We start from the raw sequence: 27,581 nt of genomic DNA, 5'->3' as shown, positions 1-27,581 counted from the left end.
CAACCACTACAGCTGCCATTGCAACAACAACAGCTAGCGCTGCAACCACAACACCTGCCACCGCAACCACTACAACTGCCGCCACAACCACAACACCTGCCATTGCAACCACAACAGCCAGTGCTGCAACTACAACAGCTGCCATTGCAACCACTACAGCTGCCATTGCAACAACAACAGCTAGCGCTGCAACCACAACAGCCAGAGCTGCAACTACAACAGCTGCTGCCGGAACCAGTACAGCTGCCGCCACAACAACAACACCTGCCATTGCAACCACAACAGCCAGAGCTGCAACTACAACAGCTTTCATTGCAACAACAACAGCTAGCGCTGCAACCACAACAGGTGCCGCCACAACCACAACAGCTGGTGCAGCAACCACAACAGCTGCTGCTGCAACTACAACACCTGCCGCCGCAACCACTACAACTGCCGCCACAACCACAACACCTGCCATTGCAACCACAACAGCCAGAGCTGCAACTACAACAGCTGTTGCAGCAACCACAACAGCCAGAGCTGCAACCACTACAGCTACCATTGCAACAACAACACCTGCCATTGCAACCACTACAGCTGCCATTGCAACAACAACAGCTAGCGCTTCAACCACAACACCTGCCACCGCAACCACTACAACTGCCGCCACAACCACAACACCTGCCATTGCAACCACAACAGCCAGAGCTGCAACTACAACAGCTGCTTCTGCAACCAGTACAGCTGCCACCACAACAACAACACCTGCCATTGCAACCACAACAGCCAGAGCTGCAACTACAACAGCTGCTACTGCAACCAGTATAGCTGCCGCCACAACCACAACACCTGCCATTGCAACCACAACAGCCAGAGCTGCAACTACAACAGCTGCCATTGCAACCACTACAGCTGCCATTGCAACAACAACAGCTAGCGCTGCAACCACAACAGCCAGAGCTGCAACTACAACAGCTGCTGCCGCAACCAGTACAGCTGCCGCCACAACAACAACACCTGCCATTGCAACCACAACAGCCAGAGCTGCAACTACAACAGCTGCCATTGCAACCACTACAGCTGCCATTGCAACAACAACAGCTAGCGCTGGAACCACAACAGGTGCCGCCACAACCACAACAGCTAGTGCAGCAACCACAACAGCTGCTGCTGCAACTACAACACCTGCCTCTGCATCCACTACAGCTGCATCCGCAACCACTACAGCAGCCATTGCAACAACAACACCTCGCACTGCAACCACAACAGCTGCCGCCGCAACCACTACAGACGCAGCTTTATCCACAACAGCAGCTCCAACTACAACACCAGCCCCTCCAGAAATTAAGTTGGTGTTCAGCCTGAATCAAAACTTCACAGAGGACCTGCAGAATACATCCTCACAAGCTTTCCAAACTCTGGCAACCACTGTAACTACAGCGGTAAGTTGTGTTTATTTTCCATCCTTTCAAAATCATGCCTGTAGTTTTGCTAACATACAGATTCATGCAATTTCCTTTGATGTCTCGTCAAAACAGGAAGTTCCATTTATTTCAATTAGTTATTGAATTAATTAAAGAGACCACAAAACATGATGAGCATAACATTTGGTCATGGTCAGCAGTTCATAAGCAGGCGTTAAAATACAGTGTACATGATTTCAACCTCTGGTACCAATGTTTTCTGCTGTTTTACTATGTTGATCTTCAGCCATACCTTTTGCTTAATTGTGAAGGTTTGGTCAAATATTTCTTAAAAAGTGGGTTTTATTTCTCTATCTTGACAGTTGGACAGCCTTTACAAAGACACATTTGGATCCAGTTTCAACCGCACTGAGGTTATAGGCTTCAGGTATGTACCTATGCCGTCCCTGGGTAAAACAAACATGCATTACAAACAGACTCAGTGATATGACGTTACCACAAGAAGATGACTTAAGATATGTTTCAACTTCACACAAACAACACATTAAACGTTTCGATTTCATATGCACTGCACACCTATACCAATGTGGTGTGATAGAAGCCTTTCAGTTTCATGGTGAAGACATATCTTGATTTGTTTGTGTTCATGCATGTAACACAATATAAACATGGATCTGACATGCTGATTAAATGTTGTTAATTTGGATACATTTGTTTTTCAGACAAGGTTCCGTTGTGGTGGATACTGTGCTGGTATTCAACGATGTCAGCTCACTACCTGAGACCAGTGATGTGGCTGAAACTATGGTGCAAGCTGTCAGCGGCAACAACACCAGTTTCAGCCTGCCTGTGGACACATCTACAATTGTTGTGACAGGTAAGACTCAAAGAACGAATGTCAAAAGTCAATTATATTGTTTTTTACGGTTATTATGTCTCTATAAGTTGTATCTTTACTACCTGCCCCTATCTCATGCATAAACACTATCCCAACCACAGCTCCAGTCACAATAGTTGTCGCTGCAACCACTCCAGTTGCATCCGCAACCACAACAGCTGCTGCTGTAACTACAACACCTGCCTCCGCAACCACTACAGCTGCATCCGCAACCACAACAGGTGTTGCAGCAACCACAACAGCCAGAGCTGCAACCACAACACCTGCAGGCGCAACCACTACAACTGCCGCCACAACCACAACACCTGCCATTGCAACCACAACAGCCAGAGCTGCAACTACAACAGCTGCCGCCGCAACCAGTACAGCTGCCATTGCAACAACAACACCTGCCATTGCAACCACTACAGCTGCCATTGCAACAACAACAGCTAGCGCTGCAACCACAACACCTGCTGCCGCAACCACAACACCTGCCATTGCAACCACTATAGCTCCCATTGCAACCACTACACCTGCCATTGCAACAACAACAGCCAGAGCTGCAACTACAACAGCTTTCATTGCAACCACAACAGCTGGTGCAGCAACCACAACAGCTGCTGCTGCAACTACAACACCTGCCGCGGCAACCACTACAACTGCCGCCACAACCACAACACCTGCCATTGCAACCACAACAGCCAGAGCTGCAACTACAACAGCTGTTGCAGCAACCACAACAGCCAGAGCTGCAACTACAACAGCTGTTGCAGCAACCACAACAGCCAGAGCTGCAACCACTACAGCTACCATTGCAACAACAACACCTGCCATTGCAACAACAACAGCTAGCGCTTCAACCACAACACCTGCCGCCGCAACCACTACAACTGCCGCCACAACCACAACACCTGCCATTGCAACCACAACAGCCAGAGCTGCAACTACAACAGCTGCTTCTGCAACCAGTACAGCTGCCACCACAACAACAACACCTGCCATTGCAACCACAACAGCCAGAGCTGCAACTACAACAGCTGCTACTGCAACCAGTATAGCTGCCGCCACAACCACAACACCTGCCATTGCAACCACAACAGCCAGAGCTGCAACTACAACAGCTGCCATTGCAACCACTACAGCTGCCATTGCAACAACAACAGCTAGCGCTGCAACCACAACAGCCAGAGCTGCAACTACAACAGCTGCTGCCGCAACCAGTACAGCTGCCGCCACAACAACAACACCTGCCATTGCAACCACAACAGCCAGAGCTGCAACTACAACAGCTGCCATTGCAACCACTACAGCTGCCATTGCAACAACAACAGCTAGCGCTGGAACCACAACAGGTGCCGCCACAACCACAACAGCTAGTGCAGCAACCACAACAGCTGCTGCTGCAACTACAACACCTGCCTCTGCAACCACTACAGCTGCATCCGCAACCACAACAGCTGCCCTTGCAACCACTACAGCAGCCATTGCAACAACAACACCTCGCACTGCAACCACAACAGCTGCCGCCGCAACCACTACAGACGCAGCTTTATCCACAACAGCAGCTCCAACCGCAGCTCCAACTACAACACCAGCCCCTCCAGAAATTAAGTTGGTGTTCAGCCTGAATCAAAACTTCACAGAGGACCTGCAGAATACATCCTCACCAGCTTTCCAAACTTTGGCAAGCACTGTAACTACAGCGGTAAGTTGTGTTTATTTTCCATCCTTTCAAAATCATGCCTGTAGTTTTGCTAACATACAGATTCATGCAATTTCCTTTGATGTCTCGTCAAAACAGGAAGTTCCATTTATTTCAATTAGTTATTGAATTAATTAAACAGACCACAAAACATGATGAGCATAACATTTGGTCATGGTCAGCAGTTCATAAGCAGGCGTTAAAATACAGTGTACATGATTTCAACCTCTGGTACCAATGTTTTCTGCTGTTTTACTATGTTGATCTTCAGCCATACCTTTTGCTTAATTGTGAAGGTTTGGTCAAATATTTCTTAAAAAGTGGGTTTTATTTCTCCTATCTTGACAGTTGGACAGCCTTTACAAAGACACATTTGGATCCAGTTTCAACCGCACTGAGGTTATAGGCTTCAGGTATGTACCTATGCCGTTCCTGGGTAAAACTAACTTGCATTACAAACAGACTCAGTGATATGACGTTACCACAGGAAGATGACTTAAGATATGATTCAACTTCACACAAACAACACATTAAACGTATCAATTTCATATGCACTGCACACCAGCATACCAATGTGGTGTGATAGAAGCCTTTCAGTTTCATGGTGAAGACATATCTTGATTTGTTTGTGTTCATGCATGTAACACAATATAAACATGGATCTGACATGCTGATTAAATGTTGTTAATTTGGATTCATTTGTTTTTCAGACAAGGTTCCGTTGTGGTGGATACTGTGCTGGTATTCAACGATGTCAGCTCACTACCTGAGACCAGTGATGTGGCTGAAACTATGGTGCAAGCTGTCAGCGGCAACAACACCAGTTTCAGCCTGCCTGTGGACACATCTACAATTGTTGTGACAGGTAAGACTCAAAGAACGAATGACAAAAGTCGAATATAATGTTATTTACGGTTATTATGTCTCTATAAGTTGTATCTTTACTACCTGCCCCTATCTCATGCATAAACACTATCCCAACCACAGCTCCAGTCATAATAGCTGTCGCTGCAACCACTCCTGTTGCATCCGCAACCACAACAGCTGCTGCTGCAACTACAACACCTGCCTCCGCAACCACTACAGCTGCATCCGCAACCACAACAGGTGTTGCAGCAACCACAACAGCCAGAGCTGCAACCACAACACCTGCAGGCGCAACCACTACAACTGCCGCCACAACCACAACACCTGCCATTGCAACCACAACAGCCAGAGCTGCAACTACAACAGCTGCCGCCGCAACCAGTACAGCTGCCATTGCAACAACAACACCTGCCATTGCAACCACTACAGCTGCCATTGCAACAACAACAGCTAGCGCTGCAACCACAACACCTGCCATTGCAACCACTACAGCTGCCATTGCAACCACAACAGCCCGAGCTGCAACTACAACAGCTAGCGCTGCAACCACAACACCTGCTGCCGCAACCACTACAACTGCCGCCACAACCACAACACCTGCCATTGCAACCACAACAGCCAGTGCTGCAACTACAACAGCTGCCATTGCAACCACTACAGCTGCCATTGCAACAACAACAGCTGCCGCCACAACCACAACACCTGCCATTGCAACCACAACAGCCAGAGCTGCAACTACAACAGCTGCCATTGCAACCACTACAGCTTTCATTGCAACAACAACAGCTAGCGCTGCAACCACAACACCTGCCACCGCAACCACTACAACTGCCGCCACAACCACAACACCTGCCATTGCAACCACAACAGCCAGAGCTGCAACTACAACAGCTGTTGCAGCAACCACAACAGCCAGAGCTGCAACTACAACAGCTGTTGCAGCAACCACAACAGCCAGAGCTGCAACCACTACAGCTGCCATTGTAACAACAACACCTGCCATTGCAACAACAACAGCTAGCGCTGCAACCACAACACCTGACGCCGCAACCACTACAACTGCCGCCACAACCACAACACCTGCCATTGCAACCACAACAGCCAGAGCTGCAACTACAACAGCTGCTGCTGCAACCACTACAGCTGCCGCCACAACAACAACACCTGCCATTGCAACCACAACAACCAGAGCTGCAACTACAACAGCTGCCATTGCAACCACTACAGCTGCCATTGCAACAACAACAGCTAGCGCTGCAACCACAACAGCTGCTGCTGCAACTACAACACCTGCCTCTGCAACCACTACAGCTGCATCCGCAACCACAACAGCTGGTGCAGCAACCACTACAGCAGCCATTGCAACAACAACACCTCGCACTGCAACCACAACAGCTGCCGCCGCAACCACTACAGACGCAGCTTTATCCACAACAGCAGCTCCAACTACAACACCAGCCCCTCCAGAAATTAAGTTGGTGTTCAGCCTGAATCAAAACTTCACAGAGGACCTGCAGAATACATCCTCACCAGCTTTCCAAACTCTGGCAAGCACTGTAACTACAGCGGTAAGTTGTGTTTATTTTCCATCCTTTCAAAATCATGCCTGTAGTTTTGCTAACATACAGATTCATGCAATTTCCTTTGATGTCTCGTCAAAACAGGAAGTTCCATTTATTTCAATTAGTTATTGAATTAATTAAAGAGACCACAAAACATGATGAGCATAACATTTGGTCATGGTCAGCAGTTCATAAGCAGGCTTTAAAATACAGTGTACATGATTTCAACCTCTGGTACCAATGTTTTCTGCTGTTTTACTATGTTGATCTTCAGCCATACCTTTTGCTTAATTGTGAAGGTTTGGTCAAATATTTCTTAAAAAGTGGGTTTTATTTCTCCTATCTTGACAGTTGGACAGCCTTTACAAAGACACATTTGGATCCAGTTTCAACCGCACTGAGGTTATAGGCTTCAGGTATGTACCTATGCCGTTCCTGGGTAAAACTAACTTGCATTACAAACAGACTCAGTGATATGACGTTACCAGAGGAAGATTACTTAAGATATGTTTCAACTTCACACAAACAACACATTAAACGTATCAATTTCATATGCACTGCACACCAGCATACCAATGTGGTGTGATAGAAGCCTTTCAGTTTAATGGTGAAGACATATCTTGATTTGTTTGTGTTCATGCATGTAACACAATATAAACATGGATCTGACATGCTGATTAAATGTTGTTAATTTGGATACATTTGTTTTTCAGACAAGGTTCCGTTGTGGTGGATACTGTGCTGGTATTCAACGATGTCAGCTCACTACCTGAGACCAGTGATGTGGCTGACACTTTGGTGCAAGCCGTCAGCGGCAACAACACCAGTTTCAGCCTGCCTGTGGACACATCTACAATTGTTGTGACAGGTAAGACTCAAAGAACGAATGACAAAAGTCGATTATATTGTTTTTTACGGTTATTATGTCTCTATAAGTTGTATCTTTACTACCTGCCCCTATCTCATGCATAAACACTATCCCAACCACAGCTCCAGTCACAATAGCTGTAGCTGCAACCACTCCAGTTGCATCCGCAACCACAACAGCTGCTGCTGCAACTACAACACCTGCCTCCGCAACCACTACAGCTGCATCCGCAACCACAACAGGTGTTGCAGCAACCACAACAGCCAGAGCTGCAACCACAACACCTGCAGGCGCAACCACTACAACTGCCGCCACAACCACAACACCTGCCATTGCAACCACAACAGCCAGAGCTGCAACTACAACAGCTGCCGCCGCAACCAGTACAGCTGCCATTGCAACAACAACACCTGCCATTGCAACCACTACAGCTGCCATTGCAACCACAACAGCCCGAGCTGCAACTACAACAGCTAGCGCTGCAACCACAACACCTGCTGCCGCAACCACAACACCTGCCATTGCAACCACTACAGCTCCCATTGCAACCACTACAGCTGCCATTGCAACAACAACAGCTAGCGCTGCAACCACAACACCTGCCGCCGCAACCACTACAACTGCCGCCACAACCACAACACCTGCCATTGCAACCACAACAGCCAGAGCTGCAACTACAACAGCTGCTTCTGCAACCAGTACAGCTGCTGCCACAACAACAACACCTGCCATTGCAACCACAACAGCCAGAGCTGCAACTACAACAGCTGCCATTGCAACCACTACAGCTTTCATTACAACAACAACAGCTAGCGCTGCAACCACAACAGGTGCCGCCACAACCACAACAGCTGGTGCAGCAACCACAACAGCTGCTGCTGCAACTACAACACCTGCCGCCGCAACCACTACAACTGCCGCCACAACCACAACACCTGCCATTGCAACCACAACAGCCAGAGCTGCAACTACAACAGCTGCTGCTGCAACCACTACAGCTGCCGCCACAACAACAACACCTGCCATTGCAACCACAACAACCAGAGCTGCAACTACAACAGCTGCCATTGCAACCACTACAGCTGCCATTGCAACAACAACAGCTAGCGCTGCAACCACAACAGCCAGAGCTGCAACTACAACACCTGCCTCTGCAACCACTACAGCTGCATCCGCAACCACAACAGCTGGTGCAGCAACCACAACAGCTGCTGCTGCAACTACAACACCTGCCTCTGCAACCACTACAGCTGCATCCGCAACCACAACAGCTGCTCTTGCAACCACTACAGCAGCCATTGCAACAACACCTCGCACTGCAACCACAACAGCTGCCGCCGCAACCACTACAGACGCAGCTTTATCCACAACAGCAGCTCCAACTACAACACCAGCCCCTCTAGAAATTAAGTTGGTGTTCAGCCTGAATCAAAACTTCACAGAGGACCTGCAGAATACATCCTCACCAGCTTTCCAAACTCTGGCAAGCACTGTAACTACAGCGGTAAGTTGTGTTTATTTTCCATCCTTTCAAAATCATGCCTGTAGTTTTGCTAACATACAGATTCATGCAATTTCCTTTGATGTCTCGTCAAAACAGGAAGTTCCATTTATTTCAATTAGTTATTGAATTAATTAAAGAGACCACAAAACATGATGAGCATAACATTTGGTCATGGTCAGCAGTTCATAAGCAGGCTTTAAAATACAGTGTACATGATTTCAACCTCTGGTACCAATGTTTTCTGCTGTTTTACTATGTTGATTTTCAGCCATACCTTTTGCTTAATTGTGAAGGTTTGGTCAAATATTTCTTAAAAAGTGGGTTTTATTTCTCCTATCTTGACAGTTGGACAGCCTTTACAAAGACACATTTGGATCCAGTTTCAACCGCACTGAGGTTATAGGCTTCAGGTATGTACCTATGCCGTTCCTGGGTAAAACTAACTTGCATTACAAACAGACTCAGTGATATGACGTTACCAGAGGAAGATTACTTAAGATATGTTTCAACTTCACACAAACAACACATTAAACGTATCGATTTCATATGCACTGCACACCAGCATACCAATGTGGTGTGATAGAAGCCTTTCAGTTTCATGGTGAAGACATATCTTGATTTGTTTGTGTTCATGCATGTAACACAATATAAACATGGATCTGACATGCTGATTAAATGTTGTTAATTTGGATACATTTGTTTTTCAGACAAGGTTCCGTTGTGGTGGATACTGTGCTGGTATTCAACGATGTCAGCTCACTACCTGAGACCAGTGATGTGGCTGACACTTTGGTGCAAGCCGTCAGCGGCAACAACACCAGTTTCAGCCTGCCTGTGGACACATCTACAATTGTTGTGACAGGTAAGACTCAAAGAACGAATGACAAAAGTCGATTATATTGTTTTTTACGGTTATTATGTCTCTATAAGTTGTATCTTTACTACCTGCCCCTATCTCATGCATAAACACTATCCCAACCACAGCTCCAGTCACAATAGCTGTAGCTGCAACCACTCCAGTTGCATCCGCAACCACAACAGCTGCTGCTGCAACTACAACACCTGCCTCCGCAACCACTACAGCTGCATCCGCAACCACAACAGGTGTTGCAGCAACCACAACAGCCAGAGCTGCAACCACAACACCTGCAGGCGCAACCACTACAACTGCCGCCACAACCACAACACCTGCCATTGCAACCACAACAGCTGCTGCTGCAACTACAACACCTGCCACCGCAACCACTACAACTGCCGCCACAACCACAACACCTGCCATTGCAACCACAACAGCCAGAGCTGCAACTACAACAGCTGTTGCAGCAACCACAACAGCCAGAGCTGCAACCACTACAGCTGCCATTGTAACAACAACACCTGCCATTGCAACAACAACAGCTAGCGCTGCAACCACAACACCTGCCGCCACAACCACAACACCTGCCATTGCAACCACAACAGCCAGAGCTGCAACTACAACAGCTGCTTCTGCAACCAGTACAGCTGCTGCCACAACAACAACACCTGCCATTGCAACCACAACAGCCAGAGCTGCAACTACAACAGCTGCCATTGCAACCACTACAGCTTTCATTACAACAACAACAGCTAGCGCTGCAACCACAACAGGTGCCGCCACAACCACAACAGCTGGTGCAGCAACCACAACAGCTGCCGCCGCAACCACTACAACTGCCGCCACAACCACAACACCTGCCATTGCAACCACAACAGCCAGAGCTGCAACTACAACAGCTGCTGCTGCAACCACTACAGCTGCCGCCACAACAACAACACCTGCCATTGCAACCACTACAGCTGCCATTGCAACAACAACAGCTAGCGCTGCAACCACAACAGCTGCTGCTGCAACTACAACACCTGCCTCTGCAACCACTACAGCTGCATCCGCAACCACAATAGCTGCCCTTGCAACCACTACAGCAGCCATTGCAACAACACCTCGCACTGCAACCACAACAGCTGCCGCCGCAACCACTACAGACGCAGCTTTATCCACAACAGCAGCTCCAACTACAACACCAGCCCCTCCAGAAATTAAGTTGGTGTTCAGCCTGAATCAAAACTTCACAGAGGACCTGCAGAATACATCCTCACCAGCTTTCCAAACTCTGGCAAGCACTGTAACTACAGCGGTAAGTTGTGTTTATTTTCCATCCTTTCAAAATCATGCCTGTAGTTTTGCTAACATACAGATTCATGCAATTTCCTTTGATGTCTCGTCAAAACAGGAAGTTCCATTTATTTCAATTAGTTATTGAATTAATTAAAGAGACCACAAAACATGATGAGCATAACATTTGGTCATGGTCAGCAGTTCATAAGCAGGCTTTAAAATACAGTGTACATGATTTCAACCTCTGGTACCAATGTTTTCTGCTGTTTTACTATGTTGATTTTCAGCCATACCTTTTGCTTAATTGTGAAGGTTTGGTCAAATATTTCTTAAAAAGTGGGTTTTATTTCTCCTATCTTGACAGTTGGACAGCCTTTACAAAGACACATTTGGATCCAGTTTCAACCGCTCTGAGGTTACAGGCTTCAGGTATGTACCTATGCCGTTCCTGGGTAAAACTAACTTGCATTACAAACAGACTCAGTGATATGACGTTACCAGAGGAAGATGACTTAAGATATGTTTCAACTTCACACAAACAACACATTAAACGTATCGATTTCATATGCACTGCACACCTATACCAATGTGGTGTGATAGAAGCCTTTCAGTTTCATGGTGAAGACATATCTCGATTTGTTTGTGTTCATGCATGTAACACAATATAAACATGGATCTGACATGCTGATTAAATGTTGTTAATTTGGATACATTTGTTTTTCAGACAAGGTTCCGTTGTGGTGGATACTGTGCTGGTATTCAACGATGTCAGCTCACTACCTGAGACCAGTGATGTGGCTGAAACTATGGTGCAAGCTGTCAGCGGCAACAACACCAGTTTCAGCCTGCCTGTGGACACATCTACAATTGTGGTGACAGGTAAGACTCAAAGAACGAATGTCAAAAGTCGATTATATTGTTTTTTACGGTTATTATGTCTCTATAAGTTGTATCTTTACTACCTGCCCCTATCTCATGCATAAACACTATCCCAACCACAGCTCCAGTCACAATAGTTGTCGCTGCAACCACTCCAGTTGCATCCGCAACCACAACAGCTGCTGCTGCAACTACAACACCTGCCTCCGCAACCACTACAGCTGCATCCGCAACCACAACAGGTGTTGCAGCAACCACAACAGCCAGAGCTGCAACCACAACACCTGCAGGCGCAACCACTACAACTGCCGCCACAACCACAACACCTGCCATTGCAACCACAACAGCCAGAGCTGCAACTACAACAGCTGCCGCCGCAACCAGTACAGCTGCCATTGCAACAACAACACCTGCCATTGCAACCACTACAGCTGCCATTGCAACAACAACAGCTAGCGCTGCAACCACAACACCTGCTGCCGCAACCACAACACCTGCCATTGCAACCACTATAGCTCCCATTGCAACCACTACAGCTGCCATTGCAACAACAACAGCTAGCGCTGCAACCACAACACCTGCCACCGCAACCACTACAACTGCCGCCACAACCACAACACCTGCCATTGCAACCACAACAGCCAGTGCTGCAACTACAACAGCTGCCATTGCAACCACTACAGCTGCCATTGCAACAACAACAGCTAGCGCTGCAACCACAACAGCCAGAGCTGCAACTACAACAGCTGCTGCCGGAACCAGTACAGCTGCCGCCACAACAACAACACCTGCCATTGCAACCACAACAGCCAGAGCTGCAACTACAACAGCTTTCATTGCAACAACAACAGCGAGCGCTGCAACCACAACAGGTGCCGCCACAACCACAACAGCTGGTGCAGCAACCACAACAGCTGCTGCTGCAACTACAACACCTGCCGCCGCAACCACTACAACTGCCGCCACAACCACAACACCTGCCATTGCAACCACAACAGCCAGAGTTGCAACTACAACAGCTGTTGCAGCAACCACAACAGCCAGAGCTGCAACTACAACAGCTGTTGCAGCAACCACAACAGCCAGAGCTGCAACCACTACAGCTACCATTGCAACAACAACACCTGCCATTGCAACCACTACAGCTGCCATTGCAACAACAACAGCTAGCGCTTCAACCACAACACCTGCCACCGCAACCACTACAACTGCCGCCACAACCACAACACCTGCCATTGCAACCACAACAGCCAGAGCTGCAACTACAACAGCTGCTTCTGCAACCAGTACAGCTGCCACCACAACAACAACACCTGCCATTGCAACCACAACAGCCAGAGCTGCAACTACAACAGCTGCTACTGCAACCAGTATAGCTGCCGCCACAACCACAACACCTGCCATTGCAACCACAACAGCCAGAGCTGCAACTACAACAGCTGCCATTGCAACCACTACAGCTGCCATTGCAACAACAACAGCTAGCGCTGCAACCACAACAGCCAGAGCTGCAACTACAACAGCTGCTGCCGCAACCAGTACAGCTGCCGCCACAACAACAACACCTGCCATTGCAACCACAACAGCCAGAGCTGCAACTACAACAGCTGCCATTGCAACCACTACAGCTGCCATTGCAACAACAACAGCTAGCGCTGGAACCACAACAGGTGCCGCCACAACCACAACAGCTAGTGCAGCAACCACAACAGCTGCTGCTGCAACTACAACACCTGCCTCTGCAACCACTACAGCTGCATCCGCAACCACTACAGCAGCCATTGCAACAACAACACCTCGCACTGCAACCACAACAGCTGCCGCCGCAACCACTACAGACGCAGCTTTATCCACAACAGCAGCTCCAACTACAACACCAGCCCCTCCAGAAATTAAGTTGGTGTTCAGCCTGAATCAAAACTTCACAGAGGACCTGCAGAATACATCCTCACCAGCTTTCCAAACTTTGGCAAGCACTGTAACTACAGCGGTAAGTTGTGTTTATTTTCCATCCTTTCAAAATCATGCCTGTAGTTTTGCTAACATACAGATTCATGCAATTTCCTTTGATGTCTCGTCAAAACAGGAAGTTCCATTTATTTCAATTAGTTATTGAATTAATTAAAGAGACCACAAAACATGATGAGCATAACATTTGGTCATGGTCAGCAGTTCATAAGCAGGCGTTAAAATACAGTGTACATGATTTAAACCTCTGGTACCAATGTTTTCTGCTGTTTTACTATGTTGATCTTCAGCCATACCTTTTGCTTAATTGTGAAGGTTTGGTCAAATATTTCTTAAAAAGTGGGTTTTATTTCTCCTATCTTGACAGTTGGACAGCCTTTACAAAGACACATTTGGATCCAGTTTCAACCGCACTGAGGTTATAGGCTTCAGGTATGTACCTATGCCGTTCCTGGGTAAAACTAACTTGCATTACAAACAGACTCAGTGATATGACGTTACCACAGGAAGATGACTTAAGATATGTTTCAACTTCACACAAACAACACATGAAACGTATCGATTTCATATGCACTGCACACCTATACCAATGTGGTGTGATAGAAGCCTTTCAGTTTCATGGTGAAGACATATCTTGATTTGTTTGTGTTCATGCATGTAACACAATATAAACATGGATCTGACATGCTGATTAAATGTTGTTAATTTGGATACATTTGTTTTTCAGACAAGGTTCCGTTGTGGTGGATACTGTGCTGGTATTCAACGATGTCAGCTCACTACCTGAGACCAGTGATGTGGCTGAAACTATGGTGCAAGCTGTCAGCGGCAACAACACCAGTTTCAGCCTGCCTGTGGACACATCTACAATTGTTGTGACAGGTAAGACTCAAAGAACGAATGTCAAAAGTCGATTATATTGTTTTTTACGGTTATTATGTCTCTATAAGTTGTATCTTTACTACCTGCCCCTATCTCATGCATAAACACTATCCCAACCACAGCTCCAGTGACAATAGTTGTCGCTGCAACCACTCCAGTTGCATCCGCAACCACAACAGCTGCTGCTGTAACTACAACACCTGCCTCCGCAACCACTACAGCTGCATCCGCAACCACAACAGGTGTTGCAGCAACCACAACAGCCAGAGCTGCAACCACAACACCTGCAGGCGCAACCACTACAACTGCCGCCACAACCACAACACCTGCCATTGCAACCACAACAGCCAGAGCTGCAACTACAACAGCTGCCGCCGCAACCAGTACAGCTGCCATTGCAACAACAACACCTGCCATTGCAACCACTACAGCTGCCATTGCAACAACAACAGCTAGCGCTGCAACCACAACACCTGCTGCCGCAACCACAACACCTGCCATTGCAACCACTATAGCTCCCATTGCAACCACTACAGCTGCCATTGCAACAACAACAGCTAGCGCTGCAACCACAACACCTGCCACCGCAACCACTACAACTGCCGCCACAACCACAACACCTGCCATTGCAACCACAACAGCCAGTGCTGCAACTACAACAGCTGCCATTGCAACCACTACAGCTGCCATTGCAACAACAACAGCTAGCGCTGCAACCACAACACCTGCCATTGCAACCACAACAGCCAGAGCTGCAACTACAACAGCTGCCATTGCAACCACTACAGCTTTCATTGCAACAACAACAGCTAGCGCTGCAACCACAACAGGTGCCGCCACAACCACAACAGCTGGTGCAGCAACCACAACAGCTGCTGCTGCAACTACAACACCTGCCGCCGCAACCACTACAACTGCCGCCACAACCACAACACCTGCCATTGCAACCACAACAGCCAGAGCTGCAACTACAACAGCTGTTGCAGCAACCACAACAGCCAGAGCTGCAACTACAACAGCTGTTGCAGCAACCACAACAGCCAGAGCTGCAACCACTACAGCTGCCATTGCAACCACTACAGCTGCCATTGCAACAACAACAGCTAGCGCTGCAACCACAACACCTGCCGCCGCAACCACTACAACTGCCGCCACAACCACAACACCTGCCATTGCAACCACAACAGCCAGAGCTGCAACTACAACAGATGCTTCTGCAACCAGTACAGCTGCCGCCACAACAACAACACCTGCCATTGCAACCACAACAGCCAGAGCTGCAACCACAACAGCTGCTTCTGCAACCAGTACAGCTGCCGCCACAACCACAACACCTGCCATTGCAACCACAACAGCCAGAGCTGCAACTACAACAGCTGTTGCAGCAACCACAACAGCCAGAGCTGCAACCACTACAGCTGCCATTGCAACAACAACACCTGCCATTGCAACCACTACAGCTGCCATTGCAACCACAACACCTGCCGCTGCAACCACTACAACTGCCGCCACAACCACAACACCTGCCATTGCAACCACAACAGCCAGAGCTGCAACTACAACAGCTGCTGCTGCAACCAGTACAGCTGCCGCCACAACAACAACACCTGCCATTGCAACCACAACAGCCAGAGCTGCAACTACAACAGCTGCCATTGCAACCACTACAGCTGCCATTGCAACAACAACAGCTAGCGCTGCAACCACAACAGCTGCCGCCACAACCACAACAGCTGGTGCAGCAACCACAACAGCTGCTGCTGCAACTACAACACCATTCCCTCCAGAAATTAAGTTGGTTGCCATTGCAAGCACAACACCTGCAACCACAACAGGTGCCGCCACAACAACAACAACTGGTGCAGCAACCACAACAGCTGCTGCTGCAACTACAATACCTGCCTCTGCAACCACTACAGCTGCATCCGCAACCACAACAGCTGCCCTTGCAACCACTACAGCAGCCATTGCAACAACAACACCTCGCACTGCAACCACAACAGCTGCCGCCGCAACCACTACAGACGCAGCTTTATCCACAACAGCAGCTCCAACTACAACACCAGCCCCTCCAGAAATTAAGTTGGTGTTCAGCCTGAATCAAAACTTCACAGAGGACCTGCAGAATACATCCTCACCAGCTTTCCAAACTCTGGCAAGCACTGTAACTACAGCGGTAAGTTGTGTTTATTTTCCATCCTTTCAAAATCATGCCTGTAGTTTTGCTAACATACAGATTCATGCAATTTCCTTTGATGTCTCGTCAAAACAGGAAATTCCATTTATTTCAATTAGTTATTGAATTAATTAAAGAGACCACAAAACATGATGAGCATAACATTTGGTCATGGTCAGCAGTTCATAAGCAGGCTTTAAAATACAGTGTACATGATTTCAACCTCTGGTACCAATGTTTTCTCCTGTTTTACTATGTTGATCTTCAGCCATACCTTTTATTGAATTGTGAAGGATTGGTCATATTTTTCTTAACAAGTGGGTTTTATTTCTCCTATCTTAACAGTTGGACAGCGTTTACAAAGAAAGATTTGGATCCAGTTTCAACCGCTCTGAGGTTACAGGCTTCAGGTATGTACCTATGCCGTTCCTGGGTAAAACAAACATGCATTACAAACAGACTCAGTGATATGACGTTACCACAGGAAGATGACTTAAGATATGTTTCAACTTCACCCAAGGAACACATTAAACGTATCGATTTCATATGCACTGCACACCAGCATACCAATGTGGTGTGATAGAAGCCTTTCAGTTTCATGGTGAAGACATATCTTGATTTGTTTGTGTTAATGCATTTAACACAATATAAACATGGACGTGATATATTGATTGAATGTTGTTCATTTGGATACATTTGTTTTTCAGTCAAGGTTCCGTTGTGGTGGATACTGTGCTGGTATTCAACGATGTCAGCTCACTACCTGAGACCAGTGATGTGGCTGACACTTTGGTGGAAGCTGTCAGTGGCAACAACACCAGTTTCAGCCTGCCTGTGGACACATCTACGATTGTTGTGACAGGTAAGACTCAAAGAACGAATGACAAACGTCGATTATATTCTTATTTACAGTTATTATGTCTCTATGGGCCAGTTTCAGAGACAAGGCTTAAGCCTAGTCCTGGACTAAATCACACTTTCAATGTAAAATCTCCATTGAAGATGTTTTTTAGTCTAGGATTAGGCTTAAGCCTTGTCTGTGAAACCGGCCCTATAAGTTGTATCTTTACTACCTGCCCCTATCTCATGCACAAACACTATCCCAACCACAGCTCCAGTCACAATAGCTGTCGCTGCAACCACTACAGCTGCATCCGCAACCACAACAGGTGTTGCAGCAACCACAACAGCCAGAGCTGCAACCACAACACCTGCCATTGCAACCACTACAGCTGCCATTGCAACCACTACAGCTGCAATTGCAACAACAACACCTGCCATTGCAACCACTACAGCTGTCATTGCAACAACAACAGCTAGCGCTGCAAGCACAACACCTGCCGCCGCAACCACTACAACTGCCGCCACAACCACAACACCTGCCATTGCAACCACAACAGCCAGAGCTGCAACTACAACAGCTGCCACCGCAACCAGTACCGCTGCCGCCACAACAACAGCCAGAGCTGCAACTACAACAGCTCCCATTGCAACCACTACAGCTGCCATTGCAACAACAACAGCTAGCGCTGCAACCACAACACCTGCCGCCGCAACCACAACAGGTGCCGCCACAACCACAACAGCTGGTGCAGCAACCACAACAGCTGTTGCAGCAACTACAACAGCTGCTGCTGCAACTACAACACCTGCCATTGCAACCACTACAGCTGCCATTGCAACAACAACAGCTAGCGCTGCAACCACAACACCTGCCGCCGCAACCACTACAACTGCCGCCACAACCACAACACCTGCCATTGCAACAACAACAGCTAGCGCTGCAACCACAACAGCCAGAGCTGCAACTACAACAGCTGCTGCTGCAACCAGTACAGCTGCCGCCACAACAACAACACCTGCCATTGCAACCACAACAGCCAGAGCTGCAACTACAACAGCTGCCATTGCAACCACTACAGCTGCCTTTGCAACAACAACAGCTAGCGCTGGAACCACAACAGGTGCCGCCACAACCACAACAGCTGGTGCAGCAACCACAACAGCTGCTGCTGCAACTACAACACCTGCCTCTGCAACCACTACAGCTGCATCCGCAACCACAACAGCTGCCCTTGCAACCACTACAGCAGCCATTGCAACAACAACACCTCGCACTGCAACCACAACAGCTGCCGCCGCAACCACTACAGACGCAGCTTTATCCACAACAGCAGCTCCAACCGCAGCTCCAACTACAACACCAGCCCCTCCAGAAATTAAGTTGGTGTTCAGCCTGAATCAAAACTTCACAGAGGACCTGAGGAATACATCCTCACCAGCTTTCCAAACTCTGGCAAGCACTGTAACTACAGCGGTAAGTTCTGTTTATTTTCCATCCTTTGTCTGTTAGCTTGCTAACATACAGATTCATGCAATTTCCTTTGATGTCTCATCAAAACAGGAAATTACTTGTATTTCAATTAGTTATTGAATTAATTAAAGAGACCACAAAACATGATGAGCATAACATTTGGTCATGGTATGCAGTTCATAAGCAGGCTTTAAAATACAGTGTACATGATTTCAACCTCTGGTACCAATGTTTTCTCCTGTTTTACTATGTTGATCTTCAGCCATACCTTTTATTGAATTGTGAAGGATTGGTCATATTTTTCTTAACAAGTGGGTTTTATTTCTCCTATCTTAACAGTTGGACAGCGTTTACAAAGAAAGATTTGGATCCAGTTTCAACCGCTCTGAGGTTACAGGCTTCAGGTATGTACCTATGCCGTTCCTGGGTAAAACAAACATGCATTACAAACAGACTCAGTGATATGACGTTACCACAGGAAGATGACTTAAGATATGTTTCAACTTCACCCAAGGAACACATTAAACGTATCGATTTCATATGCACTGCACACCAGCATACCAATGTGGTGTGATCGAAGCCTTTCTGTTTCATGGTGAAGACATATCTTGATTTGTTTGTGTTCATGCATTTAACACAATATAAACATGGACGTGATATATTGATTGAATGTTGTTCATTTGGATACATTTGTTTTTCAGTCAAGGTTCCGTTGTGGTGGATACTGTGCTGGTATTCAACGATGTCAGCTCACTACCTGAGACCAGTGATGTGGCTGACACTTTGGTGGAAGCTGTCAGTGGCAACAACACCAGTTTCAGCCTGCCTGTGGACACATCTACGATTGTTGTGACAGGTAAGACTCAAAGAACGAATGACTGTAACAGGTTCGGGCACAGAGGGAGACAGACAATAGGCTGGGTAGTTTTTACAAGCGGGTTTTTATTACGGGAACAGCTGTTCTGGAGTTTCAGTCAGGCTGAGCCTTGCTCAAGCGAGAACGTCTCTGCCCGCTTCTAGCCCGACCCTTTCGGTCGCGGCTCCCCGGCAGCGCTCGTCCGTCCCTCGGCACCTGACACTCCGCTGCTTCTCCGTTCCGGTATCCCCGCTCTGGTACCCTCGTTCTGGTATACAGGTTTGGTTCGTTACTCCGTCCTCGGGCTACTCAGTCCGACTACCGCCTTCTGGGGAACAAAGCCACACGTTAAGAGCGCGCGTTGATGAGGATCCAATTGGCATCAGCCGATGCCAATCGGACCCTCATCCCTTCACCAACTGTCCTATAGCTCCCCCTGCCGGTCGGAACGCGTCATGTTCCCCACACACCCCCACCACCAGATCAAGGCCGGGCGCGCCCGGCCGCCAGCCTACTCCCCCCCCCCCCCATCACGGGAGAGGAAGTCGGCCACGACCATCTGCGTCCCCGGCCTGTGCACCACCGCAAAATTGAAGGGCTGTAGCGCGAGGTACCAGCGTGTGATCCTCGCGTTAGAGTCCTTCATACGGTGGAGCCACTGGAGGGGAGCATGGTCGGAGTAGAGGGTGAACGCGCGCCCCAGCAGGTAGTACCGGAGGGCGCCGACCGCCCACCGGATGGCCAGGCACTCCTTCTCCACCGTGCTGTACCTGCCCTCTCGCTCCGATAACTTGCGGCTCAGGTACAGCACCGGACGGTCGGCTCCCTCCACCTGCTGGGTCAGCACCGCTCCCAGCCCCCTATCCGATGCGTCCGTCTGCAGGGAAAAAGGGATGTTAAAATCCGGAGCATGCAGGACAGTTTTACCACAGAGAGCCGCTTTAATACCTTCAAACGCCACCTGGCACGGCTCCGACCACTGGACCGGGTCTGGGGCACCCTTCCGGGTGAGGTCGGTCAGGGGGCTGGCCAGCTCCGCGAACCCCGGCACGAATTGCCGGTAATAGCCCGCCAGTCCCAGGAACCGCCTCACTTCCTTCCGGGTCCTGGGCTGCGGGGCGGCGGCGACCGCAGCGGTCTTATCTACCTGCGGGCGCACCTCCCCACCGCCCAGGATGTACCCCAGAAAGCGGATCTCCCCCCGCCCGATCACGCACTTCGCTGGGTTGGCCGTGAGCCCCGCTCGCCCCAGCGACTGCAGCACGGCCGCTACCCGCTGCATATGCTGCGGCCATGTATCGCTGTAGATCACGATGTCGTCGAGGTAGGCCGCTGCGTATGCAGAGTGCGGCCGAAGGATACGATCCATGAGCCGCTGGAACGTAGCCGGGGCCCCGAACAACCCGAACGGCAGCGCGGTGAACTGGTATAGACCGCGCGGGGTGGAGAACGCCGTTTTCTCGCGGGACCCTGGCGACAGTGGAATCTGCCAGTATCCCTTCGTACAGTCCAGGGTCGTATAGAATTTCGCCGCGCCAAGCCGGTCCAAGAGCTCGTCGACCCTGGGCATTGGATAGGCATCGAATTTAGACACCGCGTTCACCCGTCGGTAGTCCACACAGAACCGCACAGCCCCATCTCGCTTGGTCACCAGCACGATAGGGCTGCACCAATCACTGTGGGACTCTTCTACCACGCCCAGTTCCAGCATCGCTTCTAACTCCCGGCTCACCACGTCGCGTTTGTGAGCCGGCAGCCTATACGGCCGTGTCCGCACCGTAACGCCCGGTGGCGTCTCTATGTGGTGTTCTATCAGCGTGGTGCGCCCGGGTAGGGGGGAAAACACATCCGCGAACCTCCGTTGCAACTCGGCCACGTCCGCTCGCTGGGCCGCCGAAAGATGGTCTCCCAAGTGGGCCGGGGTACCAATTTTAGACTTTGGGACCTCCGGTCCGAACTCATCCCTCTCGGGAAGTAGCGTAGCCAGCGCAACAGGGATCGCCTCGGTCCATTTTTTAAGAAGGTTCACGTGATATATCTGCGTGCTATCCCCCCGATCTGAACGCACCACCTCATAGTCCACCTCCCCCACCCGCCGTGTGACCGTGAACGGCCCTTGCCACTTGGCGAGTAATTTCGAGCTGGAAGTGGGCAGTAGTACAAGGACCCTGTCTCCCGGTGCGAAGATGCGCAGCTTAGACCCCCTGTCGTACAGGCGCTTCTGTCGTTCCTGGGCCTGGTGCAAATGCTCCCGTGATATAACCCCTAACGTGTGGAGTTTTGCCCGCAGGTCCAGGACGTATTGAATCTCGTTTTTACTGTCGCTGGACCCCTCCTCCCAGCTTTCTTTAATGAGGTCCAGGACGCCGCGAGGCTTGCGCCCATATAAGAGCTCGAATGGGGAAAACCCCGTGGAAGCCTGGGGGACTTCCTGCACCGCGAACAACAGGGGGGCTAGCCATTGGTGCCAATTTTGACTATCCTCGTGAACGAACTTACGGATCATTGATTTAAGCGTCCGGTTGAACCGCTCGCACAGACCATCGCTGGCCGGGTGGTACACGCTCGTCCGGACCGCTTTAATATTCAATAATCCGTACAGCTCTTTGAGGGTGCGTGACATAAAATTGGTACCTTGGTCAGTGAGGATCTCTTTCGGGATCCCCACCCGGGAGATGACCTGAAACAACGCCTGCGCCACACTCTTCGCGGAGATGGAGCGCAGGGGAATTGCCTCGGGGTATCGGGTTGCGTAATCTATCAACACTAACACAAACCGATAGCCTTGTGCACATCGCTCTAATGGGCCGATAATGTCCATTCCAATACGGTCAAACGGGGCCTCAACCAGGGGGAGAGGGTATAACGGCGCCCGCGGGACGGCCGGGGGGTTGGCTAGCTGGCATTCGCGGCAGGCGGCGCACCACCGGCGCACCTCCGCCCGTATCCCCGGCCAGTAGAATCGGTCCATTATGCGACTAAGTGTTTTATCATATCCTAGGTGGCCCGCCATGGGGTTATAATGTGCCGCCTGGAATATCGCTTCCCGGCGGCCCCGGGGAACCAGCAACTGGGTGACGTCCTCTTCCCTGCGAGTGTCACGACTCACTCTATATAGTCTGTCCCTAACCAACGTAAAGTATGGGGGAGCGAGCGCCGCGTCTGGCCGTACCCGTGCACCATCAATTACCATCACCTGGTCGTAGGCTGAGCGTAGGGTAGCGTCACGAGACTGTTCGAGGGGAAAATCTCCCACCGGAGGAAACACCGGCAGCGGCACCTCGGGTGGCGGTGCCTCTGCCCCTGCCTCCTCCTGCCCCTCGTCAGCGTCGGCCGCCCCCGCATCAGCGCAGAGCACGGCGCCCGCCCCACGCGTCCCTGCCCGTCGTGCATGCACCCCTGTCGTCCCCGCTACTGCCCGTGGGAATCCCGCCCAGTCTAGACCCAAGATTAGGGGATGCATGAGGCTCGGACTAACCGCCGCCTTGACTCTATATTCTCTCCCATTATGTTTGATCTCGATGGGGACCACCGGGTAAACGTGAACATCCCCATGCACACACAGTATTGACACCCTCGATGCCCCTACCAATGCCTCTGGTCGCACCAGGCGCTGGTGGATCATAGACTGTAGGCAGCCCGAATCCAGCAGCGCCTCGTGCGTACCCCGCTGCATCCTTACCCGGATACGGTACACCTCGCTCGGATCCGGGGGAGGGGTGACCTCGTCGGCGGTGCGGACAGCCCGACCTCCATAGCTGGGCAGTCCCGGCGGCGGTGGCCAGGCTGGCCGCACCGCCAGCACCCCTCCTCTGCCGCCTGTGGGGCTCTCTGTGGGGTGAAGGCCACGGCCGCGCCCCCCTGCGTTGCCTCCGGCCACCCTCCCCGGGGAGCGGCCATCGGCCTCTCACGCCGTGTCCCCGCCACGGGTCCGGTCCGAATGGCCAACCCCCCCTGGCGGCGGGGAGCTGCCTCCGTCATCCGCAGCATCCGGACTCGGGTCCCCCCTGGCACGCCGTAGTCCCCGTACCCCTCCCGGTCGCGGATGATGGACCGGAGGTCCGCCCGGTCCTCGGCCTGGACGCGGGCCATGTCCATCAGGGCGTCGTGGCTGGCCCGTGCCATTGCCGCCTGTTGCTCCTGCAACTGTAACAGGTTCGGGCACAGAGGGAGACAGACAATAGGCTGGGTAGTTTTTACAAGCGGGTTTTTATTACGGGAACAGCTGTTCTGGAGTTTCAGTCAGGCTGAGCCTTGCTCAAGCGAGAACGTCTCTGCCCGCTTCTAGCCCGACCCTTTCGGTCGCGGCTCCCCGGCAGCGCTCGTCCGTCCCTCGGCACCTGACACTCCGCTGCTTCTCCGTTCCGGTATCCCCGCTCTGGTACCCTCGTTCTGGTATACAGGTTTGGTTCGTTACTCCGTCCTCGGGCTACTCAGTCCGACTACCGCCTTCTGGGGAACAAAGCCACACGTTAAGAGCGCGCGTTGATGAGGATCCAATTGGCATCAGCCGATGCCAATCGGACCCTCATCCCTTCACCAACTGTCCTATAGCTCCCCCTGCCGGTCGGAACGCGTCATGTTCCCCACAATGACAAAAGTCGATTATATTCTTATTTACAGTTATTATGTCTCTATAAGTTGTATCTTTACTACCTGCCCCTATCTCATGCACAAACACTATCCCAACCACAGCTCCAGTCACAATAGCTGTCGCTGCAACCACTACAGCTGCATCCGCAACCACAACAGGTGTTGCAGCAACCACTACAGCCAGAGCTGCAACCACAACACCTGCCATTGCAACCACTACAGCTGCCATTGCAACCACTACAGCTGCAATTGCAACAACAACACCTGCCATTGCAACCACTACAGCTGCCATTGCAACAACAACAGCTAGCGCTGCAACCACAACACCTGCCGCCGCAACCACTACAACAGCCGCCACAACCACAACACCTGCCATTGCAACCACAACAGCCAGAGCTGCAACTACAACAGCTGCCGCCGCAACCAGTACCGCTGCCGCCACAACAACAGCTAGCGCTGCAACCACAACAGCCAGAGCTGCAACTACAACAGCTCCCATTGCAACCACTACAGCTGCCATTGCAACAACAACAGCTAGTGCTGCAACCACAACACCTGCCGCCGCAACCACAACAGGTGCCGCCACAACCACAACAGCTGGTGCAGCAACCACAACAGCTGTTGCAGCAACTACAACAGCTGCTGCTGCAACTACAACACCTGCCTCTGCAACCACTACAGCTACCATTGCAACAACAACACCTGCCATTGCAACCACTACAGCTGCCATTGCAACAACAACAGCTAGCGCTGCAACCACAACACCTGCCGCCGCAACCACTACAACTGCCGCCACAACCACAATACCTGCCATTGCAACCACAACAGCCAGAGCTGCAACTACAACAGCTGCTGCTGCAACCAGTACAGCTGCCGCCACAACAACAACACCGGCCATTGCAACTACAACAGCTAGCGCTGCAACCACAACAGCCAGAGTTGCAACTACAACAGCTGCTGCCGCAACCAGTACAGCTGCCGCCACAACAACAACACCTGCCATTGCAACCACAACAGCCAGAGCTGCAACTACAACAGCTGCCATTGCAACCACTACAGCTGCCTTTGCAACAACAACAGCTAGCGCTGCAACCACAACAGGTGCCGCCACAACCACAACAGCTGGTGCAGCAACCACAACAGCTGTTGCTGCAACTACAACACCTGCCTCTGCAACCACTACAGCTGCATCCGCAACCACAACAGCTGCCCTTGCAACCACTACAGCAGCCATTGCAACAACAACACCTCGCACTGCAACCACAACAGCTGCCGCCGCAACCACTACAGACGCAGCTTTATCCACAACAGCAGCTCCAACCGCAGCTCCAACTACAACACCAGCCCCTCCAGAAATTAAGTTGGTGTTCAGCCTGAATCAAAACTTCACAGAGGACCTGAGGAATACATCCTCACCAGCTTTCCAAACTCTGGCAAGCACTGTAACTACAGCGGTAAGTTGTGTTTATTTTCCATCCTTTGTCTGTTAGCTTGCTAACATACAGATTCATGCAATTTCATTTGATGTCTCATCAAAACAGGAAATTACTTGTATTTCAATTAGTTATTGAATTAATTAAAGAGACCACAAAACATGATGAGCATAACATTTGGTCATGGTCAGCAGTTCATAAGCAGGCTTTAAAATACAGTGTACATGATTTCAACCTCTGGTACCAATGTTTTCTCCTGTTTTACTATGTTGATCTTCAGCCATACCTTTTATTGAATTGTGAAGGATTGGTCATATTTTTCTTAACAAGTGGGTTTTATTTCTCCTATCTTAACAGTTGGACAGCGTTTACAAAGAAAGATTTGGATCCAGTTTCAACCGCTCTGAGGTTACAGGCTTCAGGTATGTACCTATGCCGTTCCTGGGTAAAACAAACATGCATTACAAACAGACTCAGTGATATGACGTTACCACAGGAAGATGACTTAAGATATGTTTCAACTTCACCCAAGGAACACATTAAACGTATCGATTTCATATGCACTCAGACTGCACACCAGCATACCAATGTGGTGTGATCGAAGCCTTTCTGTTTCATGGTGAAGACATATCTTGATTTGTTTGTGTTCATGCATTTAACACAATATAAACATGGACGTGATATATTGATTGAATGTTGTTCATTTGGATACATTTGTTTTTCAGTCAAGGTTCCGTTGTGGTGGATACTGTGCTGGTATTCAACGATGTCAGCTCACTACCTGAGACCAGTGATGTGGCTGACACTTTGGTGGAAGCTGTCAGTGGCAACAACACCAGTTTCAGCCTGCCTGTGGACACATCTACGATTGTTGTGACAGGTAAGACTCAAAGAACGAATGACAAAAGTCGATTATATTCTTATTTACAGTTATTATGTCTCTATAAGTTGTATCTTTACTACCTGCCCCTATCTCATGCACAAACACTATCCCAACCACAGCTCCAGTCACAATAGCTGTCGCTGCAACCACTACAGCTGCATCCGCAACCACAACAGGTGTTGCAGCAACCACTACAGCCAGAGCTGCAACCACAACACCTGCCATTGCAACCACTACAGCTGCCATTGCAACCACTACAGCTGCAATTGCAACAACAACACCTGCCATTGCAACCACTACAGCTGCCATTGCAACAACAACAGCTAGCGCTGCAACCACAACACCTGCCGCCGCAACCACTACAACAGCCGCCACAACCACAACACCTGCCATTGCAACCACAACAGCCAGAGCTGCAACTACAACAGCTGCCGCCGCAACCAGTACCGCTGCCGCCACAACAACAGCTAGCGCTGCAACCACAACAGCCAGAGCTGCAACTACAACAGCTCCCATTGCAACCACTACAGCTGCCATTGCAACAACAACAGCTAGCGCTGCAACCACAACACCTGCCGCCGCAACCACAACAGGTGCCGCCACAACCACAACAGCTGGTGCAGCAACCACAACAGCTGTTGCAGCAACTACAACAGCTGCTGCTGCAACTA

This window comes from Nansenia antarctica (assembly GCF_963989245.1).
Source record: "Nansenia antarctica genome assembly, chromosome: 3".
Taxonomy (NCBI): domain Eukaryota; kingdom Metazoa; phylum Chordata; class Actinopteri; order Argentiniformes; family Microstomatidae; genus Nansenia; species Nansenia antarctica.
Note: the sequence above shows the minus strand (reverse complement) of the source record.